The sequence below is a fragment of the Mus musculus genome, chromosome 9, assembly GCF_000001635.26.
Source record: "Mus musculus strain C57BL/6J chromosome 9, GRCm38.p6 C57BL/6J".
Taxonomy (NCBI): domain Eukaryota; kingdom Metazoa; phylum Chordata; class Mammalia; order Rodentia; family Muridae; genus Mus; species Mus musculus.
Window position 1 is genome coordinate 58,188,948 of NC_000075.6, and position 7,349 is coordinate 58,196,296.

Consider the following 7,349-nt stretch of genomic DNA (forward strand, 5'->3'; position numbering starts at 1 on the left):
GTGGCTGTTGTTCATGTGAGATGCATCTGACATTGAGAGGCTGACATTTTGATTGTGTTTAATTTTAACTAAAGCTAAAATCAGCCACAAGTGGCTGGTGGTGCTGTCTTGGACAAGCCAGATCAAAAATAAGCACAATTAGTGTTGCTCATTCCCAACGAGTTTTGTTTTGTTTTGTTTTGTTTTGTTTTGTTTTGTTTTGTTTTGTTTTGTTTGTGTTGAGATGGGGGGGGGGGGTTCACTATGTAGCCCTGGGTAGACTAGAACTCGCTGTCAAGAGCAGACCGGCCTCAAACTTACCAAGCTCTCCCGCCTCTTTATCCAGAGGTCTGGGATTAATCAAAGGCACGCACCACTCCAGCCAGTCCCAAGCACGGTTTTTCCATTATTTAAAAGCTGAGGTGTGGGGTTTGGGGAGGTGGCTCAGTGGATATAGCATTGGCTACACAGAAGCATGAGGACTGGAGATGAATATCTAGAACCACAAAGATATCTGGGCAGGAGTGGTGGCCACCGGTAACCCCAGCTAACCTAAAGACAGGGCTAACTGGAGTAAAGTGGCTAGCTAGTCTAGCTGACCTGCAAACTCAAGGCTCAGCTGGAAGACCCTGCCTCCACAAACACAACAGAGAGTAAAAGAGGAAGATGCCAGACATCAGCCTTGATCCTCTGCAGGCGCACATCTGCCATGCTCATGCAAACACGCATACACATACAAACATACATACACATGCAAGCATACATACACACACAAACATGCATACACACATACACAAGCTGAAAACTGTAGTGTAATAGATACAACGGAAGACATAAATCTTGAATGCAGCTTGGTGGGTGACTGTCACTTAGATTGAGATCTGCAACATTTCTGGGACCTCAGAAGTCCCCAGAGCCCCCTCCCATTGCCTAATGTCCCCTAATGTCCGTCTCCCACCAACCTTACTTGCTTTTAAGTTTGCTGTGAGTGACTCCACGCACTGCCTTCTCCTTTGCGGCTGGCTCCTTTGTTCATCACTCGTCCATCAATGCTGTGCACAGCTGCAGTTGGTCTTTTTCATGTCTGTGTAGTATCCCATTATAGACTTCAGGCTATTTCCTCTGCTTTACTGTTAGGAACGATTTCAAAGACAGACACTGTGAGCATTTGTGAGCTTATGTCCCCCAAAAAGACTCTTTTGATGGGTCTAAGAGGCCCTATCTGCTGGGTATATATCCAAGAGTGAAACTGACAAGACATAAGGTTCCTTTGACTTCTGTATTTTGCCGAGCATTTTCCTAAGGGGTGACTATCCCACTTTAGTAACTACACAAGGGAACTAGTTTAAGCAGGAACTTCATATTTAATTTTTAAAAGAATACTTGGCAATTATTCATTGATACTATCTGCCCCAAGTCCCCATTTCCTTCTCCCTGAACTTTCTTCAACATCTCCTCTTCCTTCTCCTCTTCCTTCTCCTCTTCCTTCTCCTCTTCCTTCTCCTCTCCCTCCTCCTCTCCCTCTCTCTCCTCCTCTTTCTCATCATCATCACCACCACCATTATCATCATCCACTGAGTCCAGCTAGTGCTTTATGCATGAGCTTGGACAACCTACCAGTGGCCACACCCTTGAAGAAAAATAACTCCCTCTCCCTCAGCAGCCATCAAGTGCCAATAGCTCTTCAGCTAGGGATGGGGCCTCATGAAGCCCTCCCCAATCCACATTCTGGGATTATCGACTGGTTTGATTTCAACCAGAACTTGTGCAGGTAACCACAGCTGTCGTAGATTCATAAGTGCAGCAGCCGTTTCCAGTCCACAGACAGCATTTTGGAGCACCCCTCCCCATCCTCTGGCACTTACATTCCCTCTGCCCCCTCTTCTGGAATGTTCCCTGAGCCTTGGGGTTTGAAACAGATGTCTCACTGGGGCTGAACACCCAATAGTCACTTTTTTCTCTATAGTTTGATTCTGTATTGATCACTGGTCACTTCAGCTTCTCTGACCAAGGGTGAGCACCACACTAATCTATGGGTTCAAACATAAGTATTAGGGGACATTTTGACATGTCTGTTGAGCAAAATGACAATAGTATGTCCCCATTCCAAGGCCTATGTCTCCGCAGCCATGGGAGTTTGGGCAGGTTTGAGGTCCCAAGCACAAATTCCCCTCTTGGAGCAGGACTCAAATTCAAACAGAAAATAGCTGTTTACCCCTTAACAGCCATGTCCCTGTTGTACCCAAGGGGACATCTTGCCTGGCTGTTGGTATTGTATCATGCAGGTCCAGCACAGGGTGAGCCCACTGGTGACTTTTCTCCCCCACTGGCCAGAATGTCACCCGTTGGTATTATGGCAAACAAAAGGAAAGGAAAGGAATTTCCAGGTTAATTCCAATTTTATTTCCTATGTGTTGTGTTTTCAGTAGCAAAGTCCTACCATTAAGTGACATGGGAGTCAAGAGCAGTAGCAATAGCCAGAGCAAAAATTTTTAAATGTAAATGTTACAGTTTGTACTTGTTTATTTGGACAAGGTCTCGCTATGTCACTCAGAATAGGCCAAAACTTAATATGTCTCCCAGGATAGTCTCTGATTCATAATCCTCCTGTCTTGGACTTAGGTGGACATTGCTTTTTTTTTTAAGATTTACTTATTTTATGTATATGACTACACTGCAGCTGTCTTCAGACACATCAGAAGAGGGCATCAGATCCCATTACAGATGGTTGTGAGCCACCATGTGGTTGCTGAGAATTGAACTCAGGACCTCTGGAAGAACAGTTGGTGCTTTTAACCACTGAGCCATCTCTCCAGACCCAGACATTGCTTTTATTGTCATGGATAGAATGCTATTTTGAGAAATAAAAAACAGCAAGATAAATCTCTTTTTAAAGACTAACTCCATAATTATCAGTAAATTTAAAACATATAGAACACAGTGTCTTTGTAACGGATTAGTGGGGGAACTAGGAGGGGTTCTGCTTGAATCACAGAACTCTGAAAATGACCTCAACAAGTTACTAACTCTCACTGTTCTCTGGCTTCTTTGCATCTCTGTTGGAACACTCATGGGATTGCCATAAGGATTAATAAAGTGATTATTGTAAAGCATAATGTGGGCCTGTAATGTGAGATTATGGTAAATATTCAACCAGCTTTGGCAATTAATGTTGTTATTATTTGTGTTAATCATAGGTAGTGACCACTAGACTATCCAGTCTAAATGATTCATGAGTCACTGTTATTAAAACATATCTGATAATTAATTCCCATCCTTATTCATTGTCTGTTTTAACACTGATCAATTCTTAGGAAGTTTGTCCCTCTTTTCTCTGACCCTGGCAGTTTTTCTCTCAAATGGTTTAATACTTTGAATGGGTTCTAAACTCAATTTGAGGGGGAATTCAATAGAGTGTTGCTAAGAGAAAATGTATCTAATTTGCCAAAACCAAATTAGGTCCATACATACACAAGGGAGTAAATTTAATCCATATATATATATGGATTATATATATATTATATTTTATATATATATATATATTATATATATATGGACTAAAATTTCATTATTAAACTTACATTTATACATCCAAACAATGAGCACCCACTAATCGCAATTTTGAAAGCATCTTCCAACTGCTCACTCGCCCGACCACTGCTGTAAAACCTTCCCAACTGACTTTTTTTTTTTTTTAAAGATTTATTTATTTATTTATTTATTATATATAAGTACACTGTAGCTGTCTTCAGACGCACCAGAAAAGGTCATCAGATCTCATTACAGGTGGTTGTGAGCCACCATGTGGTTGCTGGGATTTGAACTTCGGACCTTCGGAAGAGTAGTCGGGTGCTCTTACCCACTGAGCCATCTCACCAGCCCCTTCCCAACTGACTTAACCCAATAGGTTACATTTTTTTTTTACTTAGCCCTGGGTATTTGAATAGCTTTAAAAATGTCAACTCTTCTTAAGAAGGCTGGTCTCATTTTGAACTAAATGTTAATGCTACAAGACGTGTCATAATGGAATCTGTTCTCCAGGCCAGTCCTAGTAGATCTTTTGTTTTCTGTGAGACACTATTCCCTATTGAACCCTGAGGGAAAGTCATGTCACTTAAATATACAGGTGTGGGTGGGTGTGTTTCAAACACAATCAATGAATTGACATGTTATGAATGGAATGGCCTTGTTTCCTGCACTCCCAGCTTCCCAGCTTGGTCTGTCAATACCTTTACATTGCAAGTGTATAAGAGAAAGGCGTCCATTACTTCAAACGTGGCCATTTTCCGGTCCCCACACGGAACCTTTGTCATGTCCTGACACCTGGGCACAGCTTTCCCCCAGTATGCACTGTAATGTCTGAGACAGGCTCCCAGTTTCCCAGCTCAGGGCTCACTCTGGTATGCCCCCTGCCCCCACCCCCACTGAAAGTCATTCTTCTGCCTTCTTTCCTTGAAGAGTGTGCCCTACCCAAACTCTCCTGTTAAAAACCTTGAGTGAGAGCCAAAGAGAGACGTCCCCCTCCCCACTTTAACAACCAAAAAGCATTGCTCTGAGAGCTACAAAGGACAATTACATTTCCCCTCACTATCAGGAAGTGGCAACCTCCACATTTTTGGCCTCCTCTGTTTGTCAAGGTGTTCACTTTAGTTCTGGTTGCCCTCTGGCTATCATAGATGGGGAACATGGGGACAGGGGCCTGGGAACAGAGGACCCCACACCACCTCCTTCCTTAACAGAGAAGCCCCACTTTCTTTTGTTTCTTCATATAACAGTCCTCAGGACGGTTCTCATTCCAGCTGATCCTCAGGAAATACTTGTGGGGGAGCCATCCTTTCAAATCACCTTCTGCAGACAGGCTTCTGATTGAATTCAAGGCCACATCCGGGGCGTCTGGTTTCTATAGCGCAAAGAATTACTGCTCCTGATATAATGTTGCGAGTTCTGAGGCTACTGCTGTCATATTGCATTTTCTGACCATTTTCCAGGTCCTTCAACACACACACACACACACACACACACACACGGTGGGGGCGGGGGAGAGAGAGAGTTATTTTCCAACTCATTAGACTCCATCCTCATGTAACGTCCTTAAACATTTTATGAACATAAAACACCCTGAGAAAAACCAAAGCTATCACAGCACTCAAAGCACACAGAGGTGCTCAAAGGAGCGGGATTGGATGAGGGGCTGTGGAGCTCTGAGGTCCTACAAGTCCTCAAAGGAGCAAAGTCAGTGGCAAAGTCAAGCTGGAGGGTAGCAAGAAGACACTTTAAAAGCTCGACAATGGGCTCATTGCAGCGATGGTGGGTAAATAGTGAGTTCCCCAGCTTGGGATAAAGACAGGTGGGTCTACAAATTGAATCTCAAGTGGGTAGCTGAGACAAAACAGCTGGTGAGAAAACGGGAAAGAAGGGACTTGAATGATAGAGTAAAATTGGCAAGGAGCTTTAGAGGGACGGTAGAGGCTAGGGGCCGTTCTGCGCATGTGCAAACTTCTGAACAGAAAATAGCTCCTTCGAGGGCCTGTATCTATGTCGGCAGATAGCCCCAGCAAGCACCCTGGCCCCTGCCATCCGCACCCATCTCTCCTGTTCTATGAGCAGAACCTGTAGCTCTCTGGTCTAGGGAGCACCCAGTCTAGCTGGACAGTATCTCTGGTCGGAAGCTTGGCCCCAGACAAAGGATTGAACTCTCAGCTTCCCCTGTTCCTTCTGCACTGAGCAGTCAGGCTTTTGGGGGTGGGGGTGGGGAGGTCTTAAGAGAACTCCCAATCCTTGGGATGGGAAGAAACAGGAAGTAGCCCTTTTCCCACTGCAGACCCATGACCAGACCTGTATCCAGTGTGCGATCCAGTATCCTGTGTGCGATCCTTGAACCAGTCCTGGGAATTAAGCCAGTCCCTGTCCCTACCCAGATGTGGGATGAGTCTTCCTGAAAGATGGCATTCCTGGCAATGAGTGGGCTGTAGGCAGGGATTTGGTAGGGAGTTAGTAGAGCCTGAGGCTAGGATGAAATGCTGGGTGTCTGACCTGGGCCTGTTCTGAATCCTACACTAGTCCAAGATCTAATACCCACAGAAGCAAGAAAGGAGGAGGAGAAGGAGGAGGAGGAAGGAGAGGAGGAGGGGGAGAAAGAGGGGGAGGAGGAGGGAGAGGAGGGAGAGGAGGAGGAGGAAGGATGGAATTTTCACACCTAACCCCTCAAGTCTCTTCTTTCCCTTTCGGCTCCTTTTCCAATCACATCTTGCCCTTTCCAGGCACTGATGAAACCCACAGGAAGCTCAGCCTCAGCAGTTTGGCTGGTCGGGAGTGCAACATCCAGTCTTGATCCCCACCCCTTGTCTCCCAGTCTCCATTTGTAGAACAATAAGTCAGTGTGATTTCAGACCTGATTCTGTGTTATATCAGCTCAGCAGCCCCTGACAGCTGCCCATACATTACCATCACTGATGGAACACTCCTAACCACCCTGGAAACACATACACACACACACACACACACACACACACACACACACACACACACACACACACTCATCACACTCTCTCTCACACACACACACATACACACACACTCATCACACACACACACTTGCCACACACTCATCACACTCTCTCACACACACACTTGCCACACACACTCATCACACTCTCTCATACACACACTTGCCACACACACTCATACTCTCACACACACACTTGCCACACTCTCACACACACACACACACACTCACACATACTCTGACACATACCCACACTCACACATCACACACACACACTGACTTCACCTTGTCCAGTGGAGTGAGCTTTAGGCAACCTTTCACTTTCTGTAGTCACCTGCCTGTTCTGAAATGTGTGGTGTGACTTCTCTCTGCAAACCACAGCAGTCCTACCTCTAGGAACTCTCCTCCCCAAGCTGCCCCTTGCCCATCCCCCACATCTTCCCAGAGAACTCAAAAGGTGGTGCTGAGAAACAGAACACAGAGAGAGAGACAGACAGACAGACAGACAGACAGACAGACAGAGACACAGAGACAGAGACAGAGAGACAGAGACAGAGAAAGCCCAGTACTCCAACAGTCTCAACCCAAAGAGAACAGTGGACCAGTGCTGGCAGCCGCTCATTCCCTGAGAGCCCTTCTTGTTCTCTGACAGCCTCCTTCCACCCCAAGCTGTTTCAGCTCCAGGCAGGAGCTGAGAAACCCCGGATCAGGGGCTAGGGCAAACACCCGGAAAACTCACTTGATCACCAGGCAAATGCCCAAGGAATCCCAAAAGCTCCTTCTGTGGTGGTTTCCGCCTTCAACCCTCAGCTTCCTTCCTTTGTTGTCCCCTGACTTCCCACCCGACCCCAAAAATCTCACCGAG